At 46.0% G+C, this 25965-nt stretch overlaps 1 non-coding gene across 1 annotated transcript; it reads right to left on the bottom strand.

The window, feature by feature from the left end:
• Nucleotides 1-7959: 7959 nt before the first annotated feature.
• On the bottom strand, nucleotides 7960-8048 carry trnar-ucg (transfer RNA arginine (anticodon UCG)). The gene is given in 2 exon segments: nucleotides 7960-7995; nucleotides 8012-8048. It is a non-coding gene; the product is annotated as a tRNA-Arg (tRNA).
• Nucleotides 8049-25965: the final 17917 nt, after the last annotated feature.

Here is a 25965-nt window from a genome sequence, read left to right on the forward strand (position 1 = left end):
ATGCTATCTTTCAGATTCTCTCAATCTGATGACGCACTTGAGATTTAGACTTAAGAAAGGATGTACTGGCATTGGAGGAGTTCAAAAGCGATTCACTCAGCTGATTCCTGAGATGAAGGGGTTGACTTATCAAGAACGGCTAAACAGGTTATTCATTCGAGTTCAGAAGAATGAGGGGTGATCTTTTTGAAACAAACAAGATTCTGAGGGTGCTTAACAGGGTGAAGAAGGGTCTCTGACCTGAAACATTAACTCTGCTTCTCTCTTCACAGATGCTGCCAGACCTGCTGAGTATTTCCAGCATTTCTTGTTTTTATTAACAGGGTCGATGTTGAGAAGATGTTTCCACGAGTGGGGGAATCTCAAACTAGGCGACATAGTTACAGAATAAGGGGAGATTCATTTAAAACTGAGATGCAAAGGAATTTCTTATCTCAGAGGGTAGTGAATGTCTGGAATTATCTACCCCAGACAGTTGTGGAGACGAGATCACTGAAAGTATTTAAAGAGGAAGTAGATAGATTTTTGAAATATTGGAGAGTTGAGGGCTATGAAGAGCTGGCATGAAAGAGGAATTGAGGTCTGGGGCAGATCAGCCCTGATCTTACTGAATGGCAGGGCAGGCTTGAGGGGCCGAATGGCCTACTCCTGCTCCTATTTCTTCTGTTCTTATGTTATGTTCTATCTCATGTATCTGTCAGGATGCACTATGGGAATTAATACTGAAACTTATAAACTCATAACGTGTGTCAATATTGGGCTGATATTTAACTTGAATCTCAGAGTACATTATTGTGGTTAATTCTGTAACTTTGAAAAGGGAACTCTGTGCCATAATGAAAACAAGAAATGCTGGAAATACTCAGCAGGTCAGGCAGCATCTGTATAGAGAGAAGCAGAGTTAACGTTTCAGGTCAGTGACCTTTCATCAGATGAGAAACTGATCAATCCACTGTTACAATAACTCCATCTCTGACTCCCTCCTAACAGTAACTAATCCTTTCACAGAGACTGTGGGTGGTTCTGAAAAGAGCCTTTGGGTTATGAAATGACATTTTTCCACTTTACTTTTTCTGGGAGTTCTGAGCGCTGAGAATGATTCTCACTGACATGTACAGGGCAACAGACCGACTGATTTGGCATAACGGTGTAACTAATGTTTGGGCTAACTCATGGCATCAGGTCAAACATGGGCAAGGAAACCTCCTGCTGATTATCACCTACCACCCCCTCCCAACCAACCCCTCTCCCCGCCCCTCAGCTGATGAGTCAGTACTCCTCTATGTTGATCACCACTTGGAGGGAGCACTGAGGTGGAACAGGGCGCAGAATGTAGTCTGGCTGGGGGATGTCAATGTCCATCACCATAAGTGGCTCGGTAGCACCACTACTGACCATGCTGGCCGAGTCCTAAAGGACATAGCTGCTCGATTGGGTCTGCAGTAGGTGGTGAGGGAACTAACAAGAGGGAAAAACATACTTGACCTCATCCTCACCAATCTGCCTGCCGCAGATGCATCTGTCCATGACAGTATTGGTAGGAGTGACCACTGCACAATCCTTGTGGAGATGAAGTCCCGTCTTCACATTGAGGATACCCTCTATCGTGTTGTGTGCCACTACCACTGTGCTAAATGGGATAGATTTTGAACAGATCTAGCAATGTATAACTGGGCATCCATGAAGTGCTGTGGACCATTAGCAGCGGCAGAATTGTACTCAACCCCAATCTGTCACCTCATGGCCCGGCATATTCCCCCACTCTAACATTACCAACAAGCTGGGGATCAACCCTAATTCAATGAAGAGTGCAGGAGGGCATGCCAGGAGCAGCACCAGGTATACCTTGAAATGAGGCGTCAGCCTGATGAAGCTACAGCCCAGGACTACTTTCATGCCAAACAGCAGAAGCAGCATGTAATAGACAGGGCTAAGTGATCCCACAACCAACGGATCAGATCTACACCCTGCCACATCCAATGATGAATGGTGGTGGACAATTAAACAACCAACAGGAGGAGGTGGCTCCACAAATATCCCCAACCTCAATGATGGGGGAGCCCAGCACATCAGTGCAAAAGACAAGGATGAAGAATTTGCAACAATCTTCAACCAGAAGTGCCGAGTGGATTATCCATCTCGGCAACCTTCTGAAGTCCCCAGCATCACAGATGCCAGTCTTCAGCCAATTCAGTTCACTCCAGGTGATATCAAGAAACGAATGAAGGCATTGGATACAGCAAAGGCTACAGGCCCTGGCAATATTCCGGCAATGGTACTGAAGACCTGTGTTCCAGAACTTGCCGCGCCCCTAGCCAAGCTGTTCCAGTACAGCTACAACACTGGCATCTACTCGGCAATGTGGAAAATTGCCCAGGTATGTCCTGTACACAAATAGCAGGACAAATCCAACCCGGCCAATTGCTGCCGCATCAATCTACTCTCAATCATCAGTATAGTGATGGAAGATGTCATTGACAGTGCTATCAAGTGGCACTTGCTTCACAATAACCTGTTCAGTGACACTCAGTTGGGTTCCGCCAGGGCCATTCAGCTCCTGACGTCATTACAGCCTTGGTTCAAACAAGGACAAAAGAGCTGAACTCAAGAGGTGAGGTGAGAGTGTCTGCCCTTGACATCAAGGTAGCATTTGACTGAGTATGGCATCAAGGAGCCAGAGCAAAACTGGAGTCAATGGGAATCAAGAGGAAAACTCTCCACTGGTTGGAATCGTACCTAGCACAAAGGAAAATGGTTGTGATTGTTGGAGGTCAATCATCTCAACTCCAGGACATCACTGCTGGAGTTCCTCAGGGTAGTATCCTCGGCTCAACCTTCTTCACTGCTTCATCAGTGACCTTCCTTCAATCATAAGGTCAGAAGTGGGGATGTTCGCTGATGATTGCAAAATTCAGCACCATTCGCGACTCCTCAGATACTGAAGCAGTCCGTGTAGAAATCCAGCAAGACCTGGACAATATCCAGGCTTGGGCTGATAAGTGGCAAGTAACATTCATGCCACACAAGTACCAGGCAATGACCATCTCCAACAAGAGAGAATCTAACCATCTCCCATTGACATTCAACAGCATTACGATCGCTGAATCCCCCACTATCAACTTCCTGGGGGTTCCCATTGACCAGAAACTGAACTGGAGTAGCCTTATAAATAGTGTGACTACATGAGCTGGTCAGAGGATAGGAATCATGCGGTGAGTAACTCACCTCCTGACTCTCCAAGCCTGTCCACCATTTACAAGGCACAAGTCTGGAGTGTGATGGAATACTATCCACTTGCCTGGATGGGTGCAGCTCCAACAACACTCAAGAAGCTCGACACCATCCAGGACAAAACAACATGCTTGATTGGCACCCCATCCACAACATTCACTCCCTCCACCACTGACGTACAGTGGCAGCAGTGTGTACCATCTACAAGATGCACTGCAACAATGCACCAAGGCTACTCAGGCAGCACCTTCCAAACCTGCATCCTCTACCGCCTAGAAGGACAAGGGCAGCAGATGCATGGGAACACCACCACCTGAAAGTTCTCCTCCAAGCTACACATCATCCTGACTTGGAACTATATCGCCATTCCTTCACTGTCGCTGGGTCAAAATCCTGGAACTCCCTTCCTAATAGCACTGTGGGTGTACCTACCCCATATGGACTGCAGTGGTACAAGAAGGAAGCTCACCACCACCTTCTCATGGGCAATTAGGGATGGACAATAAATGCTGGCCTGGCTGGCGACGTCCACATCCCATGAAACAAATAATTAAATGCAATAACAGCTCATCTCAATTCCTAGTATTTCTAAATCCCACCAGTCCAACATAAGCTGAACAATTATTGCATGTTGTGATTGACGGTCTGGTCTGTAAACTGCACTGTATCACAGATTGCTGACATTTGCTAACTGGAAGTGAGAACTGCAAAATCGGGACAGTAGTTCACATCGTCTGTCAGTGTGAAAGAATCAGGCAATGTGAGGTAATAGAATTTGTCTGTAAATGTTACACTCATATTGCTTTATATTTTTATATTGAAAATAAAAGTAATCATTTCGTGAAAATAGTGACATGTTGTCCAGACTTTGGTAGCCAGTTGTTTTCGTCTTGCACTCAGCAGGGCAATCCACAAGAATACCAATTTAAAGGAAAACAACAACTTTCTTCTGTATGAGAATAGAGTGCTGATTGGTTGGCAAGTGAACTCTGATTGGTAGAGGCATTGCCATTCAGAATGCACCAGTTTATGGTGACTGACAGATAACTGCCCAGCTTTGTTTGAAGTTTAAACCAGGCAGCTTGACTCTGATTGGTCAAGGCATTGCCCTGTGGAATGAGCCAGTGAATGGCTGTCACTTATTTTGTTTAGCTGAAACTGGCACAATGTGTGTGCATGTTCTTTCTGTCTGCAAAGAACAGGGCCCTGTGTATTAATATATGTAGTTTACAGTACACACCAATGCACCACACTGCGAGCCCTAATGACAGTCTTAAATTGGTTGTCAACGTAATTCTTAGCACACTGAGAATTATTTAGCAAATGTTGTCCTATTGTGGAATCACATCTCATGTTGGATACTGTGTTTTGAGTTTTGCAAGCACGGGTTGGTTGGGTAGTGCCCATTGCGAACAGCGGAAGGGACATGTTATTTGATACAATCCACCAGTTTTGGGATGTACGGTCTAGAAACCTAGCATCACACTGGTATTGAAATTCATATATCACGTTACTTATTTGTGTGATAGGCAGGACGTCTCTTTTGCTTGACAGCAGCATCCTGTTAGTGGCGAACACCACACTTGTTGCTCCTGCATAGTAACAGCAGGAAACAGCGAGCTTCACCTGTAACTCAAATACTGGGGATAAATTACCTTTCCAGGGTAATTTGAGGAGACTGGGCACTTTTCAGGGCTCAAAATGACGTGCTTCAGCCCGTTTATAAGTTTGTGTGATATAAAGATAGAAATGATCTGATCAGTGTAGCCATTGTAATGCAGGATGTCTTTGATTCGCCCTATTTCAGCATCAAGCTTGCATGGTGAGCAAATGGCTCAGCCCTATTTATGAGGTTGTCGATAAGACCAATCTTATAGCGCGTGGAACTGTAATAATCCCAACGCGTGTATTGACCAGTGAAGGTAGGTTTGCGGTAGACCGTGGTAGAAAACCCCTTAGCAGATTTCTCAACTAGTACATCAAGGAAAGGGAACTCATTTGACTGCTCCATTCCAAAGGTGAATTTGAGTGGAGGATGGAGCCCATGAAGACGTGCAAGGAAATTATTTCATGCAGCTGCGGATTCAAATATAGCAAACGTATCATCTACATATTGGAAATATGCAAGAGGTCGGAGGTTAGGTGTCATTCCCTTAAAATCAGGTTTGTCATGGAATCCAACAAAGATGTTTGTGAGAGCTGGGCCTAGAGGGGATCCCATGGCAACACCAGCGATACATGGTGTCAATAAAACTGAACTCAACTGTGCAAGTTGCCGAGTTCATAAGTTCAATGAATACGGATTCACACAATGGTGACGGGTCTAGATCGCCATGATATAGCACTGCAGTGCAAATATCTATGGCTTCCTGAAGTGGTACATTGGTGAATAGGCTAGCAATGTCAAATGAACACATGGACACGGCATTGCTATCGATATGCAAGTCCTGTATGGTCTTCGCAAATGTGAAGGAATCCTTCACTGTGTATGTGGAGAACTTGCTCAAAAACTGGTTGTAACAATTTGCCCAACCATTTGGCAAATTCATTTCAGGATACTATTTACATTACTTCAAATAAAGAAAACCTAACTACACAAAGAATTGAGCACAACGCTGAAAGTTTCACAGCAAATAGTCAAATGGGAAATGGATGAAATACAGGAAGAAAAAGCCTAAAATACTGAAAACACTCAGCCAGTCCGGAAACAACTGTGGAGAAGAGAAGCTCGGGTTAATGGTCCAGTTCTGTGACCCTTCTATAGACCTGAAACATTGCTCCTCCCTTCCTCTCTCCACAGATACTGCTGGAACTGCTGAGTGTTTCCAGAATCTTCTGTTATTATTCAGATTTCCAGTGTGTGCAGTATTTCTCTTTTTGAAAATAAAATATTCCCTGAGAGGAATGGAACTTTACATAAAAAATAGGAGTAGGCCATTCGGCCCATCGAAATAGCTCTGCCATTCAATAAGATCACAGCTGATTTCCTACATCAACTCCATCTTACCGCACTAGCACAGATCCCTTGATTCCCTTCGTATCCAAAAACCTATCGATCTCTCTCTTGGATATACCCAATGATTGAGCATCCACATCTCTCGAGTCACAGAGAGATACAGCACTGAAAAAGGCCCTTCGGCCCACCGAGTCTATGCCAACCAACAACCACCCATTTATACTAATCCTACACTAATCCCATATTCCTACCACATCCCCACCGACCCTATATTTCCCTCCCACCTACCTATATTAGGGACAATTTATCATGGCCAGTTTAACTACCAACAAGTCTTTTGGCTTGTGGGAGGAAACCAGAGCACCTGGAGAAAACCCACACGGACACAGGGAGAACTTGCAAACTCCACACAGGCAGTACCCAAAATTGAACCCGGGTTGCTGGAGCTGTGAGGTTGCGGTGCTAACCACTGCGCCACTGTGCCGCCCATAATGTGTGATCTCACCAAGGCTCTGTCTAATTGTAGTCAAACTTCTTTATTCTTATAAAAACTCTTCACAATGTTGAACACAACTATTAACTGCCATTCTGCTCGAAGAAGAAGGACCCCAGCTTCACACACCCCAGACCCCTATTCTTTCCACATTAGCTGAATTCCTGCATTTCTGATACCATTCCAGTAAATCTCCTCTGCACCCTCTCTAAGGCCTTGACATTCCTGCTAAAGTGTGGAGCATGGAATTAGACACAACGCTCTAACTGAGGCCTATAACCAGTGAGATTTATAAAGGTCCATCGTAAGTTCCTTGTCTGTGTCCCGTACTCCCATTTCAGGTTTCTGACTCAATGTCGGCTCTGAGCTGTTGAAACTGCCTGAATAAATATTTCCACCCAACAAAGCGCTCGGAATGTGAGAAGGGACAAAGTGAGTGACCAAGTACATCAACTCCAAATAAAACTCCACCATGTAGTGAAAACACTCGAAACACAACGGCTCTTTTAAGAGCCACCCACAATCTCTCTGAAAAAGCTGCACCAACATCTCTCTAGAATTGGTTTATTTAATTGGTTTTAATGCTCAGTAACTCTCTGGAACTTTCTCACTGTCTTTGTGTTTTCTGTTTCAATCTGGTATGGAGATTCTGGGAAGATGAGTTTCACTGCCTGGGAGGATCTTTGTGGTTTTCCTGCAGAAACACAAAACAAAGTCTCTTTTCAGAGTCACCCACTGCCTCATAGGGACAGCAGTGACCTGGGAACGGGAGCTGGGGTGTGTTTTATGCCGGAAATATCAGTTAATGATTTATGTTGTGCTCTCGTTATATTCCAATCTCTGAATTGAGCCTTTCCACCGCACCAGGGTTATGGGGAGAGTTTTCATCGTTTCTTTTCTAAACGTACAGACGATGTTATAAAGTTACTGATTTACCCAGATGGTGGATTCTCCCCTCACAGTGAAAAGTAACATCACACCTTCACATCTGCCCATTGTTTTATAATTGAATAATTAGTCAAATGGAATTATTTGTGATGTTATTTCCCCCGAGACGGTGTTCCCTGCGGTGAAACTGATCACTTTCAGCTCAGTCATTCAGGGACCTGGAATTCCTGCAGTTTGAACCCGCTGCAACCCCAGCCCACTTCTGATTGGTCACCCTCTTCTCATAAAGTCAGTGACAGCACATGAGGAGGCCATTCGCCCCATTAAATCCATGTCGGGTTTCCAATCTGTTCAGTCCCCGACTCGATCCCCAAATCCCTGCGGGTCAAAATGACCGTGGCAGGACTCGAACCTGCAATCTTCTGATAACATCATGAAATATACCGAAGTCAGACACCTTATCCATTAGGCCACACGGCCATTAGCTCATATGAATGATCCAATCAGAGAACCTCGAAGCACAAAATACAAAAAATCATTGGTTGAACCTGTCAACCTGGCAGAATATTTGAATTTGTGAAAGCCGCCAATTTCACTGTGGAAAAGAAGTGATCGACTGGAAAAGTACATAAAAATCTATTTTCCCGTAGCGGTTTAAATAAACTTTTAAAACACAATTTTGCTTTTACCGACTCAAATTGCTGGTGCTATTTTATGAACAGCTTTATTTTGCCAATTTTTGTCAACTTCTCATCCGTAACTGACAGTAAAAGACTCCGTTCAGCAATCTTTCACACGACAAATAACTCAAACTCGGTGTGGAAGTAATAAATTACAGACTATTGGTAATTCCCCTTCACACAGGCTTCAGGGGGACAGTGAGAAGCCACTGAAATAGTTGTTTCATCCTTTTAAAAGGTTCCCATTCTGTCCTGTTACTGACATGTTGGAATCAGATTTGTATTTAACAAGATATTTCTGTGAAAACAAAATCCTCAACAGACCAGCTGGGAATCTGGGAATCACTGTAGTAAAATAAAAGGCTTTTGATTGAGAAGACGGGACCGTCTCACCAGCAGCCGGGTTACATTCCCCTCACATCCTTAGACAGTGAGCAGCTCTTTCCCTCGAGAAATAGACAGCAGCAGTTGGAAGTTCAGTAAAAGGATCGGTTCATTGAGACAAGTTTCTGACTGACAGGTGGTGCTGAATATTAATACAAGAAGGTCCTGGAATGGGAAACAAGTGTCCAGAGTGGGGTCTGAAATCAGGACAGGGAAATGGCCAGCACTGACACAGATCATTTCATTATTACATTGATATCTGACTGTCTATCAGGAGAAGCGAGTTAAACACATGATGGTGAAAGGAATGGAAGATGACGCTGGTTGTTCTAGATGAAGAGAGATAGACAGAGGTGTGGGTACAGCAGACTTCAGACAGTAATCAGCCCTTTCAGATACTGTGGGTGGATCTGAAAAGAGCCTTTGGGATAGGGAAAAAGCTCTTTGTTTAAAAACCCTCAAATAGCTACCTTGTAATTGGTCAGGTTACTAATGTTTTAGTTCGTGTAATTTATGAATAATTACTAATTAGAAAGTGCTGTTTGGACAGAGTGTAAAGCTGTGAGTTGATGTGTGAGGGACTTCACTGACTAGGGGAAGGAGGTGCTCTTTGGTCTCTTCTCTTCTGCCTTTTCAGCCTCCATGGTACAGGGGAAGAAGCTGATCGGTGAGTAACTGGTAAATTATTCTACTTATTACACTTATTACACGAGCAATAATGAGTTTGTAAAGCTAAGTAATGGCAGGGCAGCTCGAAAGGTAAAAGTTCGAAATTGGGGGAAGGCAAATTTTACAAAACTGAGAGGTGATTTGGTGGATGTGGACTGGATACAACTACTTGAAGGAAACCCAAAGATGTTTTATCAGTCCATTAAGAGCAAGAGGATAACTAAGGAAAGGGTATGGCCTATCAGAGATGTACAAGGGAACTTCTGTGTGGATCCAGAAGATGTGGGCGGGGTTCTTAATGAGTTTTTTGTCTCTGCCTTCACAAAGGAGAGGGATGATGCAGACATTGTAGTAAAAGAAGAGGAGTGTGAAATATTAGATACGATAAGCATAATGAGAGTGGAAGTACTAGAGAGTCTGACATCCTTGAAAATGAATAAATCACCAGGGCCAGATGGTTTGCATCTGAGGTTGTTAAAGGAAGCCAAGGAGTAAATAGTGGATGCGCTGAGGATCATCTTCAAATCCTCACTGGATATGGGGGAGGTGCCGGAGGATTGGAGGTCTGCGAACGTTGTACTATTATTTTAAAAGGATGTGGTAAGTCTGACCTCAGTGGTGGGTAAATTATTCGAATCAATTCTGAGGGACAGGATAAACTACCACTTGGAAAGACATGGATTAATCAGGGATAGTCAGCATGGATTTGTTAAGGGAAGGTCATGTCTCACTAACTTGATTGAGTTTTTTGAGGAAGTAACAAGGAGCATTGATGAGGATAGTGCGGTGGATGTGGTTTACATGGATTTTAGTAAGGCATTTGATAAGGTCCCACATGGCAGTCTGGTCAGTAAAATGAAAGCCCATGGGATACAGGGGAATGTGGCAGGTTGGATCCAAAATTGACTCAGTGGCAGGAAACAAAGGATAGTAGTCAACGGATGTTTTTGCGAATGGAAAGCGGTTTTCAGTGGCGTTCCACAGGGCTCAGTGTTGGGTCCCTTGCTGTTTGTGGTGTATATTACCACACGGGCGGCACAGTGGTACAGCGGTTAGCACCGCAGCCTCACAGCTCCAGCGACCAGGGTTCAATTCTGGGTACTGCCTGTGTGGAGTATGCAACTTCTCCCTGTGTCTGCGTGTGTTTCCTCCGGGTGCTCCAGTTTCCTCCCACATGCCAAAGACTTGCTGGTTGATAGGTTAATTGGCCATTAAAAATTGTCCCTAGTATAGGTAGGTGGTAGGGAAATATAGGGACAGGTGGGGATGTGGTAGGAATATGGAATTAGTGTAGGATTAGTATAACATGGATGGTTGATGGTCGGCACAGACTCGGTGGGCCGAAGGGCCTGTTTCAGTGCTGTATCTCTTTAAAAAAAAATTAATTCTTTGGAATTAAATGTGGGAGCTATGATTGGGAAATTTGCTGATGACACAAAAATTGGCCGTGTAATTGATGGTGAGGAGGATAGCTGTAGACTTAAGAATGATATGAATGGATTAATTGAGTGGGCGGAAAAGTGGCAAATGGAATTCAATCTGGAGAAGTGTGAGGTAATGCATTTGGGCAGGGCAAACAAAGCAAGGGAATACACAATAAACGGGAAGATATTGAGATGGGTAGAAGAAGTGAGAGACTTTGGAGTGCATGTCCACAAGTCCCTGAAAGTGACAGGATAGGTAGATAGAGTGGTGAAGAAGGCATATGGAATGCTTTCCTTTCTTGGTTGACAAAAGCAGGGATGTAATGCGAGAACTGTTTAAAACGGTGGTTTGGCCACAGCTGGAGTATTGCGTACAGTTCTGGTCATCACATTACAGAAAGGACATAATTGCTGTGGAGAGAGTACAGAGGAGATTTACAAGAATGATACTGTGGGTGGCTCTGAAAAGAACCTTTGGGTATTTGATAAAATCCTGGCAGATTGCCTTGGTTTTGGTGCCCGGAGCGCTGGTTTTCTTGGGCAGCAGCATGGCCTAGATATTAGGCAGCACCCCGCCCTGAGTGATGGTCACCCCTCCCAGCAGCTTGGTGAGCTCCTTGTCATTCTGGACAGCCAGCTGTAGGTGTCTGAGGATGTTGCGGGTCTTCTTGTTGTCCTGGGCCACGTTGCCAGCCAGCTCGAGGATTTCAGCGGTCAGATACTCGAGCACAGCAGCCAGATAGACAGGGGCTCCGGCACCCACACACTCAGCATAGTTGCCCTTTCTCAGGAGCCTGTGAACATGGCCCACCGGGAACTGCAGTCCAGCCCGGGAGGAGCGAGACTTGGCCTTGGACCGATCTTTCCCGCCGGTCTTTCCTCTTCCAGACTTTTCTTTTCCAAAAATATACTTGAAGACATTCCGTGCAGACCACTGACTGATGGATTGGTGGTCAAAGGTGTTTTTCCACACAAACATTTCCACGAACGCACAGTCCAACTGGATGGAGCGTTCCGTGGCAATGTGCCAGATCCATCCTTCGCAACACCGGGGTCAGATAGAACCTCAGCATGTAGTGACACTTGGTGTTTGCATACCGGGGCTCGACGCACAGCTTGATGCAGCCACATACTAAGGTGGCCATCAGGTTGAGGGCGATGTTGAGTACATTTTTTCGCCTTTATCCAGAGGTTTGAACATCGTGTCCCTCCAGACCCGGTCCATTTTGCGTCTTCAGATAAAGCGGGAAATGGCTCGGGTGATCGCCACAGCACAGGAGTGGGGTATGGGCCAGACCTGCGCCACGTAGAGCAACAACGTGAGCGCCTCGCACCTGATGACCAGGTTCTTACCCACAATGGAGAGAGATCGCTGCCCCCACATGCCCAACTTTTGTCATACCTTGGCTACTCGCTCCTCGCATGTTTTGGTGCACGCCCCGGCCCTTCCGAACCATATCCCCAGCACCTTCAGGTCGTCTGACCTGACGGTGAAGGGGACAAAGGATCGGTCAGCCCAGTTGCCAAAGAACATGGCCTCGCTCTTGCCGTGGTTAACTTTGGCTCCCGAGGCCAGTTCGAACTGGTCGCAGATGCTCATCAGTCTGCGCACGGACAGCGGATCCGAGCAGAAAACGGCGACGTCATCCATGTACAGGGAGGTTTTGACCTGAGTCCCTCCGCTGCCTGGGATTGTCACCCCTCTTATGCTCGCATCCTTCCTAATAGACTCAGCAAAGGGTTCAATACAGCAAACAAACAAGACCGGGGACAGAGGGCAGCCCTGTCTGACTCCAGATTTGATCGGGAAACTTTCCGATTCCCACCCGTTGATTGAGACTGCGCTACTGATGTTTGTGTAGAGCAGTTGGATCCAATTGCAGATTCCCTCCCCAAACCCCATTTTGGAAAGCACGTCCATCATGTAGGTGTGCGATATCCTGTCAAAAGCCTTCTCCTGGTCCAGGCTGATGAGGCAGGTGTCCACCCTCCTGTCCCGCACGTAGGCGATCGTATCCCTGAGAAGCGCGAGACTATCAGAGATCTTCCTGCCTGGTACAGTACAGGTCTGATCGGGGTGAATCACCAACTCCAGAGCAGACTTGACTCGACTGGCTATGACTTTGGACAGAATCTTGTAATCAACATTAAGCAGTGAGATGGGCCGCCAATTTCTGATTTCTGCCCTCTCCCCCTTCTGCTTGTAAATGAGGGTGTTGATGCCTTTTCTCATGGATTCTGACATGCTGCCGGCCAGGAGCATACTCTCGTATACTTCCAGCAGGTCCGGGCCGACCCAGTCTCACAGGGCCGAGTACAACTCGACCGGTAAGCCGTCGCTCCCGGGAGTTTTACTCGTCTCGAAAGACTCGACGGCCTTTGTCAGCTCGTCCAGAGTTAGCGGCTTGTCCAGTCCCTCCCTCCTGCTGTCATCTAAGACCTCTGTGATAGATGACAGGAAGGACTGGGAGGCTCTGCTGTCTGTGGGCTTCGCGTCATACAGCCCAGCATAAAAGGATTTGCTGATCCTGAGTATGTCGGGCTGCGAAGACGTTACCGAGCCATCTTCTTCCTTCAGGCTGCTGATAACAGAGCTCTCTGTGTGTACCTTTTGGAAGAAGTAACGCGAGCACGTCTCATCCTGCTCGATGGAGCGGACTCTGGACCGGAAGATGATCTTGGAGGCCTCCTTGGCAAAGAGCGAGGCCTGCTGGCTCTTCACCTCTTGGAGGTCCTCCTTGACCTCGACCCCCATTGACTGCAACCGGAGTAGATTTTGCATAATTTTCTGGAGTCGGGACAGTTCCCTCTGTCTCTCTCTCGCCTTCTGAACACCTTTGTGGATGAAGAACCTCTTGATGTTCTCCTTAATCGCTTCCCACCAGTGAACTGGAGACTCAAAGAGGGGTTTCACGGTCCTCCAACCTTTGTAATCCCTTTTGAGTTCCTCAACGTTCTCTGGGGTCAGCAGTGTCGCATTGAGCTTCCACGTCCCTCTGCCAACCCGCTGGTCATCCTGTAAGTGACAGTCGGCCAGTAAGAGGCAGTGGTCGGAGAAGAACACCGGCTTGACGTCGGTGGATCCGACCGTGACAGCACGGGACACAAACAGGAAGTCAATCCTGGAACGGGCAGACCCGTCCGATCTTGACCATGTGTATCTGCGCTGCGCTCCGTCTGCAGGTTTGCTGAAGACGTCGTGCAGTTTGGCATCCTTAACTGTTTCTACTAGGAATCTGGACGTAGCGTCCAGTTTGCTGTCGTCACTGCCGGATCGTCCAGCCGCATCGATGATGCAGCTGAAGTCACCGCCTAGGATGACCGGCCTGGACGTCGCCAGCAGCAGTGGGAGCTGCTGGACGACGGTCAGCCGCTCGCTGCGTTGTACCGGGGCGTACACGTTGATCAACCGGAGCGGAGCGTTGTTGTAAATCACGTCTGCTACGAGGAGGCGGCCGCCCACCACCTCCTTAACTTCGGAGATGGTGAAGTTACCTCCCCGCAGCAGAATACCCAGGCCGGAGGAACGGCAGTCATTACCCCCCGACCAGATCGATGGCCCGTGGGACCACCATCGTGACCACTGCCTGTAGGTGTTGAGGTGTGGTATTCCACACTCCTGCAGAAACAGTAGGTCAGCTTTGACCTTGGCAAGGTAATCCAAGGTTGAAACACATCGCGTAGTAGATTTAATGCTACGCACATTAATGGAAGCAATTCTTACACCCATTTTTTAACTAAAAATTAGTTGTTGCTTACCATACCATTTGTCCTCGCTAGTCCCAGTCCTTCCCCTTCGGGATGTTCCTGCATACCCATCGTGTGCGCAAGCAGTTTCACGTTGGTTGGGCTCAGAAACCCCTCCTGATTTTTCATGCAGGGTTTGTGCCGCACGGGTGACATCGGGGGGGTCTTGTAGGCAGAGAGCATTTGGTTGTCCTCAGCTGCTTCCATCTGTTCCTCCTCGAAAACATCACAGCTCCCGGTCTCCTGGAGCTCAGGTGCGCCAGACGTGTCTTTGCTCCCGGTGTCCCGGAGCTGAGATGCGTTGGCCACGTCGTTACGTGTGGGGCATTGGGGTTGGGCCACGCCGGGCCCATCACAGCTTCCAGTGCCCGGGGGCTGGGATGCTTTATCATCCATCTCGGAGTTCTGCCGCCTCTTTTGTAGGGGCTGTCGTTCCAGCATTTCCCCGTCCAGTGAAGAGGAGTTGTTGCAGTCTGATTCAGAAGAGAGCCTCCTCTTGCCACTGGTTTGGGTGGTGGCTTTGGGATGTTTTTTCTTTGTGGTTTTCCTCTGGACCACTTGCCACTGACCTGTTTGTCCATCTGCTGCCTCCTCCTCCATTGATTCTGTCTGTGGAGGAGGGGTTTCCGGGCGCTGGGTTGGTGCTGGGTCGTTGGTTTCAGCTGCCTCCCCTTCCTTCTCAGGTTGAAGTTCCTCACTGCGGAGAAAGTTGCTGGTCTCCTTTCGAACAGCGGACGCCTTCGTCGAACCTTCTCCCGGCCTTTCCTTGGACCTTGCCGCCTGAGCATAGCTGAGGCAACATTTGGGGCAGGTCTTGTAGAGATGGCCTGCCGCGCCGCACAAGTTGCAACACTTAGTCTGCTTACAGTCCTTGGTCTGATGGCCTTCCTCCTTGCAGTTCTTGCAAATAACCGTGCTGCAGTTGGCTGCCATGTGACCAGATTTGCCACAGGTGCGGCAAACTCTGGGCTGCCCAGCGTAGACCAAGAAGCCTCGACTTCCCCCGATAGCGAAGCTGGAGGGAGGGTGGATGATGGCTCCACTGGGATCTACCTTCAAGGTCACCTTGACCTGCCGCTTGCTGGTCCAGATCCCAAAGGGGTCCTTGACATCAGTGCTGCTGCCGGCCACCTCGACGTACCTGGCGAGAAAGGTGAGTACATCCACCACCGGAACATGGGGGTTGTAGAGGTGAATCGTCACCACCCGGTCCCGTTGTGACGGAAACGTGAAGAGCGGCTCCGCTGTGAGGATCAACAGTGGCGCCCGGTCCCCTTTCTCCTTGAACGCCTTCAGAAACTTGATGCATCCCGCGACGTTCCGGAACGTCACGTCGAAGTATCCACTGCTGGGGAAATCCTGCCGGCAGAAGACGTCCGTCGCTTGAAATCCGCAGCAATTGAAGAGAATTTTCTTGATGAAGAAGGTGCGATCGACCGGTGCATCTCCTTCCTTGTCCTTCACGACCACCCGAACGGTGTTGCGCACTCCCTGGCCCGAAACTCGAAAATTGGTTATAGCCATTTTACTCAAAGTTCCCCCAGGATCAAAAGGCAATGATCATGGTCTCTTCTCAATCAAATAAGCACTGAAAAGAACAGATACTACACTTGCTGCAGATGTGTTTGCTCTGGATCACACTGGCATCCAGGAGCTCCCACATGCTGCAGCTGTGACACATCACCTGTCCTGTCATCCTTAACGTGTTTCAATTATTTTATTCAATTGTTTATTTTATTCAGCTTACTACTAGTTTGTTTACTATTTTAAACATTAGGACTAAAATGGACCTTAATCACTGACCAGATACTCATCAAACATGCAGCTTTTTCCAAACCAATCAACTACCTGCTTGCCTGTGATGTCACAGCTTACCAGATCCTCACCAAACAGCTCCTTCCACTGCACCGAAGCAAGAACCAAATCCTGGAAACTCACCCCAGCGGCTCTCTGTTTCCCTGCTCTCACTCTCCATTGTGATGTCACTCCTTGATTTTTTTACCCCTGCACCGCTCCTGCCGTGCTCCTCTCTCTCTCGTTCTGTCTCTGAGTCGGTGCTTTTGACACACTTGTTAACTCTCTGTTCCGTTGTGCTCTTCTGTCTCTGGTCCAAAATATGACTCTGGTGGGATTTGAACCCACAATCTTTAAATGCCTTCTTTATCACTATTTAGAAGTCCAACACACTATCCATTGCGCCACAGAGCCACACATATTTTAAATGACATCACCAAGGCCTTTGATCTTGTCAGCAGAGACGGACTCTTCAAACTGCGATGGAAACTCGGCTGCCCTCCTGAACTCTTGGGCATCATCTCTTCTTTCCACGAGAACATGCTCAGTTCCATCAGTTACAATGGAGCAACATCAGACACTTTCAAGATCAGCAGTGGGGTAAAGCAGGGCTGCGCGCTGGCGCCAACTCTCTTCGGAACAGAGGAACATAGGAGTAGGGCATTCAGCCCGTCGAGCCTGTTCTGCCATTCAATTCGATCATGGCTGATCACCTACCTCTATCTGCCCCTTTCCCGTGCTATCCCCATATCCCTTGATGTCATGAGTATCAAGATTTCTAACAATTTCTGTCTTGAACATGCTCAATGATTGAACTGCCACAGCTCTCTGGGGTAGAGAATTCCAATGATTCACCACCGTCTGAGTGTAGAAATTCAACCCTATCTCAGTTTTAAATGGCCTACTCCTTATTCTGAGACTTGGTCCCCTGATTTTAGACTCACCAACCAGGGCAAACATCCTATCTACATCCACACTGTCACGCCCTGTAAGAATTTTATCAGTTTCAATGAGATCACCTCTCATTCTTCGAAACTTTAAGGAATACAGGCCCAGTTTCCTCATAAGACAATCCCACCATCCCAGGGATTAGTCTGGTGACCCTCTGTTTCACTCCCTCTATGGCAAGTATATCCTTCCTTAGATGAGGAGACCAAACTATACACAATACTCCAGCGCGGTTTCACCAAGGCTCTATACAATTGCAACAAGACATCTTTACTCCCGGACTCATGACCCCTCGTGTGAAGGCCAACATACCATTTGCCTTCCTAATTGATTGCTGCACCTGCACAAGAGCTTTTAGTGTCTCATGAACAAGGACACCCAGGTCCCTTTGGACATCAACACTTCCCAACCTCTCACCATTGAAGAAATACTCTGTCTTTCTGTTTATTCCACCAAAGTGGAGAACTTCACACTTACTCACATTATATTCCATCTGCCATGTTCTTTCTCATTCACTTAGCCTCTCCAGGTTCCCTGGAAGCCTCTCTGCATCCTTCTCACAGCTCACACTTCACCTAGCTTTGTGTCATCTGCAAACTTGGAAATATTACATTTAATCCCTGCATCCAAATCATTTATTTTGGTTGTTAACAGCTGTGGCTCCAACACTGATCCTTGCAGTACCCCAATAGTAACAGCCTGCCATCCTGAGGAGGACCCGTTATTCCTGCTCTCTGTTTTCGGTCTGTTAACCAATTCTCAATCCATACCAGTATATTATCTCCAATCCTATGTGCTCTAATTTTGTTTACTCACCTCCTGTGTGGGACATTACCAAAGCATCCACTGGTTCTCCTTTATCTGTTCTCCAGGTAACATCCTCAAAAAACTCAACGGGTTTTTTCAAGCCTGTTTTCCTTTTCATAAATCTATGTTGACTCTGCCCAATCATATCATTATTTTATAACTGTCTAGTTATCACATCCTTTATAATTGGTGTATTCTCCTCCATGCTGCTATTGTACACTTTCAGTGACTCAGATGGGGGTGTTCACCTGTATATCAGAGCTGACGACAAGCTGTTCATCTTGGCAAGACTCCACTTGGACGTAGAGACTTGGACGTCGAGACTCCACTTTCCATCAACATTGACAACATCACTTTGGAGGTTGTCAACAGTTCACATACCTTGGATCAACAATCACCAGCAATCTGGCCCTTGATGCTGAAATCAGCACCAGGATTGTCAATGTTGCAGCTGTCATGTCAAAGTTGAGAAGACGGGTGTGAACCGACAGCAAACTGACCGAAAATACAAAACTCCACGTGTACCAGGCTTGTGTTCTCAGCACCCTCCTTTATAGTAGAGAAGCATCAACAACTTATACAAGCCAAGAAAAGCAGCTGAACAGCTTCCACCTCCACTGCCTAAGATGGATATTGGACATCTCCTGGCAGGACAGAGTGCCGAATGAGGAAGTACACCAGCGTGCAGGGATCCGCAGCATGTTTGCCCTCTTGAGTCAGAGGCGGCTCTGTTGACTGGGCCAAATGAATGACAGTCACATTGCCAAATACATGCTCTGTGGTGAGCTTGCTATAAGCACAAGACCAACAGGTCAGGGAAAAAATCAAGTTATTTGGAGAGGTTTGAGTTAATTAAGGAGAGTGGGCATGGATTTATAAATGGAAGTTCATGCTTGATGAATCTAACTGCATTTTTTGATAAACTATCTGAGAAAGTTGATGAAGGGAATGCAGTGGATGTTGTTTATATGGATTTTACAAAAGCATTTTATAAAGTACCACATAAAAGGGTGGTTAACAAAATTGAGGTTCATGGATTAGGAGGGTCAGTGTCCATTTGGATAGGAAATTGTTTTAAGGACAGAAAACAGCGAGTCATATGAAATGGTTCTTGGTCAGACCGGAGGATAGTCAACAGTGGTGTTCCCCAAGGGTCAGTGCTAGAACCATTGCTTTTTTTTGCTACAGATTAATGACTTGGATCTTGGAATATCGAGTAGAATCTCAAAATATGCCGATGACACCAAACTTGGAGGAGTGGCAAACAGTGAGGATGATATGAACTGCCTGAAACAGGATAGTTATCGGCTAGTAGGATGGGCAGACAGGTGGCAGATGGAATTTAATAGTGACAAGTGTGAGGTGATGCATTTTAGCAGAAGGAATAGGGAGAGGCAATATATACTCAATGCTACAGTTCTGAAGAGTGTGCTGGAATAGAGGGGCCTGGAGTACATGTCCATCATTCTTTGAAGTTGGCAAGACATATTGCGAGAGTGGTTAGCAAAGCATGTGGGATCTTGGGCTTTATAAATAGAGACATTGAGTACATAAGCAGGGTTGTTATGCTGAACTCTGGTTAGGCCCCAATTGGAGTGTTGCATTCAGATCTGCTCACCAATCTTTAGAAAGGATGTGCGGATTCTTGAGAGGATGCAGAGGATATTTACCAGAATAGTTCCAGGGATGGAGGGTTTTAGTTTCAAGGTTAGGTTAGAAAAACAGGGTTTTTTCTGCCTGTATCAAAGGAGATTGAGGGGAGAATTGATAGAGGTGTCGAAGGCTCTGACAGTTTTAGATAAGTTGGCAAGGAAAAATTGTTCCCATTAACTATTGGTACAAGGACTAGGGGATTCAGATTGAAGGTTTTGGACAAGAGATGCAGGGGGAATGTGCGGAAGAGCTTTTTTACACAGTGATTGGTAATGATCTGTAACTCGCTGCCCCCGAGGGCGGAGGAAGTGGAGACAATCGTTGGTTACAAAAGGAATTTCGATGGGCATTTGAAGGAAATAAATTTACAGGGCTAGGGGGATCGAGCAGACGAGTGGGACTGACTGGATCGCTCCATGGAGAGCTGGCCTGTACTCGATGGGGCAAATGGCCTCCTTCCATACCACAAATGACCCAATGACTCGATGAGTCTATGTCACTCTCAGAATCAAGACAACAGAGTGACAGATTTAACACAACATTATAACATATGTTTTGTTTGACAAATTCAATAATAACTCGCCTCCACTCCTAGTATTTCTAAATCCCACACATTCACTATAATGTCAACAATTATTTCCTGTTGTGTCTCTCTCAGATTTGTAAACTTCACTATATTGGAGTGAGGTGACATCTACTGGCGGGAAGCAAGAACTGCAATCAAGCAGCAGAAACTCCACAGTCTGTCAGGGTTAAAGAAACATTGCAATATGAGGAAATAGTGAAGGGGTTTGATCGGGTTGATGGAAACATGATTCCACTTGTGGTATCGTATGAAGCAAGGGCCGGAAATATAAAATTGTCGTTAATAAAAGAAATGAGGAATTCATGAAAAATGCATTTGCTTAGAGAGATATACAGCACTGATATAGGCCCTTTGGCCCACTGAGTCTGCACTGACCATCAACCACCCATTTATACTAATCCTATGTTAACCCAGAATTCCCTACCACATCCCCACATTTCTCCTATCACCTACCCTGGGGCCAATTTACAACAGTCAATTTATCTATCAACCCACAAGTCTTTCGTTGTGGGAGGAAACCAGAGTACCTTGTGGAAGCCCACATAAACAACTTGCAAACTCCACACAGGCAGTATACAGAACTGAATCGGGGTCATTGAAGTTGTGAAGCTACAGTGCTCACCACTGCACCACCCTTAGAATGTGGATAGAGTAAAAAGTGAGATTGGATGGACAGAAGCAGTCTGAAAAGATGGCTCAAACAAAAGGTGAAAACCCTGAAATGTTAACTCTGTTTCTCTCTCCACAGATGCTGTCAGAGGTGCTGAGTATTTCCAGCACTTTCTGTTTTTATTTCAGCTTTGTAGGATATTGTTTTGATCTGAAAAAAATGCATGATCGGCTGTGGGTGCCAGTGCAATTCCACAGGAGTGAATAAAAACTGTGCCAACGGTGGCTCGTTGGTTTAGGGGTATGATTCTCGCTTTGGGTATATAAGTGATTAATATGTGAGAGGTCCTGGGTTCAAATCCCAGACGAGCCCTTCTTTGTTGCCATTTTTAGTTTCAGGTCATCGATTGCTTTCAGCCTTCCAGAAAGCGAAATCGATTTCCAAACTGAGCCTGCTTGAGGACCGGGGAACTGGATTCAAAGAGCTTGTCGACAAAATTGAAATGAACAAAATATACAGATTGTCAAGTGGGAATATAAGGTTGCAACAGTAACTAAAGGCCTGCTCGGGTCAGCAAATGAAACCCGACCCAAGCCTGACAGCACCGCATCCGACCTGGTCCGAGTCCTTTCATTTTTTTCCCATGCCCGAACTGACCACCAGAATGTTCAGTTAAACTTGCTTCCGTTTTTCACTTTTTAAGCTTGTGCAGGTAAGCAACAAAAACTGTAACTGGACTTGAAAGGTTGTTTAAATGTACATTAAGATTAGAGCTACGTACCGGAGGTGATGAGCTGAAGATTGTTACCATAGAAGTTAGTGATTGTGAGGTCACTAGTTAAAGAGAAACTCATGGAGTTGTGCCCAGACAGGTTGTCCCACACTGTATTGATTAAAATATTGCCCGAAGGCTAGAAAATATCATTATACATTCCCTAGACTCCTGCTTTACAGGTTGAAATACTTTCTGCAAGTTTATCCAGAGAGCAGCTGAGATGCAGAGACCAGGAAGGTCTTGAGTGATTAATTATTATAAAATATACATTCTTATATTAAAGAGATTGTGCTCTACCTTCGATGGAATCGCTCACTGCAGACTAGTGCGGAGTGTTTCCCGCCTTGACGTCCTGGCTGTCACTGGATCTTGAGTCCAGGCCTCTGGATTACTGGTCCAGTAATCTTTGAAATTTCTCCCTTGATCTAATATTTTAATCTGGTAGGTCAGATTTAAAAAAAAAAAATTAAATGATTTAAGACTGCTTCATGTTCAGCAGTGCCAAATGAATAAAGAAATTCAAATATATTCAAAATTATATATCAACTATTAAATACTAATGCCCAACTTTGAATACAAAAAATGCCTCTAATTGTGTTCTGGTCTGGAATGGAATTCTTCAGTGTTTCTGTTTAGCTTGGATTGACTCATCGATTTTCTTATTTTTCACTTTGTCGATGCCTTTGAATAATTGTGGATCCTTCTTCAGGGTGTCTTCTTTCACCAGGTAGTTCTGACCTCTGATGATGTTGATCGTAATCAGCTTCAATTTGCTGATAGTTTTGGAAGTGAGCAGATTTCCTTTGCTTGAGTTTACAACATGGAACTTAGTCTGACGTGTGGACCCATGGGAGGATTTGAAAGCTGCCCTTGCATTGGAGCATACAGTTGCATCCATCCAAACAGAGGTACAGTAGAAGTGACATATTCAGTTCAGTCTGTCGATCATGGGACTTTTAATCTCAGGGTTGTGAGTTTGAGCGCCATTTAGTTTTTCCACTTTTTAGGCTTCATTAGCGGAGAGTACAAGGAGTGTTTGAAATGAAATTCAACAACAGTATGAGAAACGCTCTCTTTCATTCGGGACTCTTAACTCTCTGCAGCATCTCGCTGTGAAAGATTGAACTTTACCTCATTTCTTTTTCAGCTGGGAGTCAGTGCGGCTCAGTGGGACTTCTGGCTGTCTCCCACCTCACAATTCATCAGTACTGTGAAAGCAATGGGAAATATTACTCATGGCTGAGTAAGCAGAGGACACCGATTTAAGGTGAATGGGAAAAGAACCAAAGGCAACATGAGGAAAAACCTTTTTTATGCAGCAAATGGTTAAGATCTGATATGTACTGCCTGAGAGTGTGACGGAGGAAGATTCAACCATAGCTTTCAAAAGGATATATGATAATTATCTGAAGGGAAAAAAAAATCAGCTTTTCATGGAATACATGAGGATGTGGCATGAGCTGAGTTGCTTGTGCAGAGAGGCAGCACAAGCACGATGAGCTGAATCCCTCCTTTTGTGCTGTAAGTATTCTGTGATCTATGATTCTATACAAAGTGAAACCAACACTCACATATGAGAAACTGACAGGTACAGTGTAAACCCCACACTAACAAACCAGCAAATGCCAGGGACAGAGTAAAACCAACAGTCCTAGACAAGAAACTGACAGATACTGTGTGAAACCCAAAAATCACTTATCAGGATTTGGCAGTTAATGTGTAAAAACCTCTCTTCAATATCCATACTGCAAGGTACAAAGAAAATTAGGTACAAACCCAGGCTCATACTTCGAAGACTGAGAGATAAAGAGCAAAACACAGACTCACCTACAAGAGGATGACAAGTACAGAGAATAAAATAGAGGGGGTGCAGATTAAAAACACATGCATGTAACGGATACTGATAGGGATAGAATCAAACCCTTTCTCACACATGACACGAAAATTGGTGGTGTCGTAAATAGTGAGGAGGAAAGCCTTAGATTACAGGCCAATATAGATCATCCGAGGCAGAGAATATAAGAGCAGGGAGGTTATGACGGAGCTGTATAAAATGCTAGTTAGGCCACAGCTGGAGTACTGTGTACTGTTCTGGGCACCACACTATAGGAAGGATGTGATTGCACTGGAGAGGGTACAGAAGAGAGTCACCAGGATGTTGCCTGGGCTGGAGCATTTCAGCTATGAAGAGAGACTGAAAAGGCTAGCGTTGTTTTCCTTAGAGCAGAGAAGGCTGAGGGGAGATAAGATTGAGGTTTACAAAATTATGAGGGGCATTGATGGGTTAGATAGGAAGAAACGTTTTACCTTAGCGGAGGGGTCAATAACCAGGTGGCATAGATTTAAGGTAAGGGGCAGGAGGTTTAGATGGGATTTGAGGAAAAAAATTTTACCCAGAGGGTGGTTGGAATCTGGAACGCACTCCCTGAAGAGGTGGTAGAGGCCGGAACCCTCACAACATTTAAGAAGTAACTGATTCGGATTTGGAATGAATTGTCTGACAGGGTGGTGGAAACAGATTTAATTATAACTTTCATAAAGGAATTGGACAAATATTTCAAAGTGAATTTCTCCAGGACTATGGGGAAATAGGCAGGGGGTTGGACTAATTGCATCATTTTTTTCACAGATTCAGCACAGGCACAAAAGACCGATTGGCCTCCTTCTGTGCTGTATGATTCTATGAAATAGTGACAGTCAGGGCAAGTCTGTATAAGAAGGAGAAATGGAGACAGGTCAGGGAGAGCACATCACCAAAACTGGAGATACTACATTGGACAGGGAGGGTCGGAGGGGGAGAGAGCATGTACATACAGTCAGAATCAGCACCTTCAGGGGAGGAGAGAGAGAGGAACCAGTGAGTGTAGAACTGAACCCAGCCAGAGTCAACCTGCTGAAACACCAGTGAGTTCACACTGGGGAGAGATCATTCACCTGCTCCGTGTGTGGGAAGGGGTTCACTCAGTCATCCAACCTCACTGAACATCAACTTGTTCACACTGATCAGAGACCTTTTCAATGTCCTGACTGTGAGAAGAGCTTGAAAAGACTCAGCAAAGGGTTCAATACTGCAAACAAAGACAGGGGAGAGAGGACAGCCCTGTCTGACTCCAGATTGGATCGGGAAACTTTCTGATTCCCACCCATTGATTGAGACTGCACTACTGATGTTTGTGCTGAGTAGTTTGATCCAATTGCAGATTCCCTCCCCAAACCCCATTTTGGAATGCACATCCATCATGTAGGTGTGTGATATCCTGTCAAAAGCCTTCTCCTGGTCCAGGCTGATGAGGCAGGTGTCCACCCTCCTGTCCCGTACATAGGTGATCATATCCCTGAGTAGCGCAATGCTATCAGAGATTGTCCTGTCTGGTATAGTATAGGTCTGATCAGGGTGAATCACCAACTCCAGAGCAGACTTGAATCAACTGGCTACGTCTTTTGACAGAATCTTGCAGTCAGCATTAAGCAGAAATTGGGCCACCAATTTCTGATTTCTGTCCTCTCCCCCTTCTGCTTGTCGATGAGGGTGCTGATGCCTTTCCTCATGGATTCTAACATGCTGCCAGCCTGGAGCATACTCTTGTTTACTGGCAGACATGTTGATTCTTTCCTCAAATCAGTGCACAATAAAAGAGACTGATTCTGTCAGGCTCCTTTTTATACAGGCCACCTGGACCTGGCTGAGAAAGGCAGAGTGAGAGCAGCGAGGGGAGGAGACACGAGTGAAGATTAAACAGAGAGCTAGATGGAGGAGACACCCAGAGTGACAGACAGAGAGAGAACGGCCCCTCATCTTTCAGCTCCACCTCCAGTTTCCTCCGGGCTGCCAATTTCAAACCCTTTATTAACAGTAGAACCGAAACCCAGCTCTCCACACAAACCCTTCCAGACTCGGCCTTCATAGTCAAGGCTTTCCAGAAAGCCGGAGCTTTTAAATATGGTCCCGATGCAATTAACACTCAGTAGTATTCCCACCAAAACACAGTCCATTCTATAACAAGAAACCTCCTCAGTAACATCACCATTTCCACACACATCCGCTTCCAGCAGTTTACAGCACCTTACTGCAGCTGTTTGGGGAATCTCCTATGTTAAGATTGGAGTTGGAAAGCGGCCTTTACCCGGCAGTGTTATTGTCTCACACTGAATCTGCCAGACATCCTGTTCTCTTTATTGCGAGAGAGAAAGCACGGATTTAGGAAATGTTCATTTGAAATGATCTCTCTTGAGAACGAGCCCGGCCGTGGGACAGGTATTCCAGTGCAAAGAGCTGTCCATGACCGAGTGTTGCAGACTGGCACATTGCAACGTCCAAGA

Source organism: Heterodontus francisci, chromosome 35, assembly GCF_036365525.1.
Source record: "Heterodontus francisci isolate sHetFra1 chromosome 35, sHetFra1.hap1, whole genome shotgun sequence".
Taxonomy (NCBI): Eukaryota; Metazoa; Chordata; class Chondrichthyes; order Heterodontiformes; family Heterodontidae; genus Heterodontus; species Heterodontus francisci.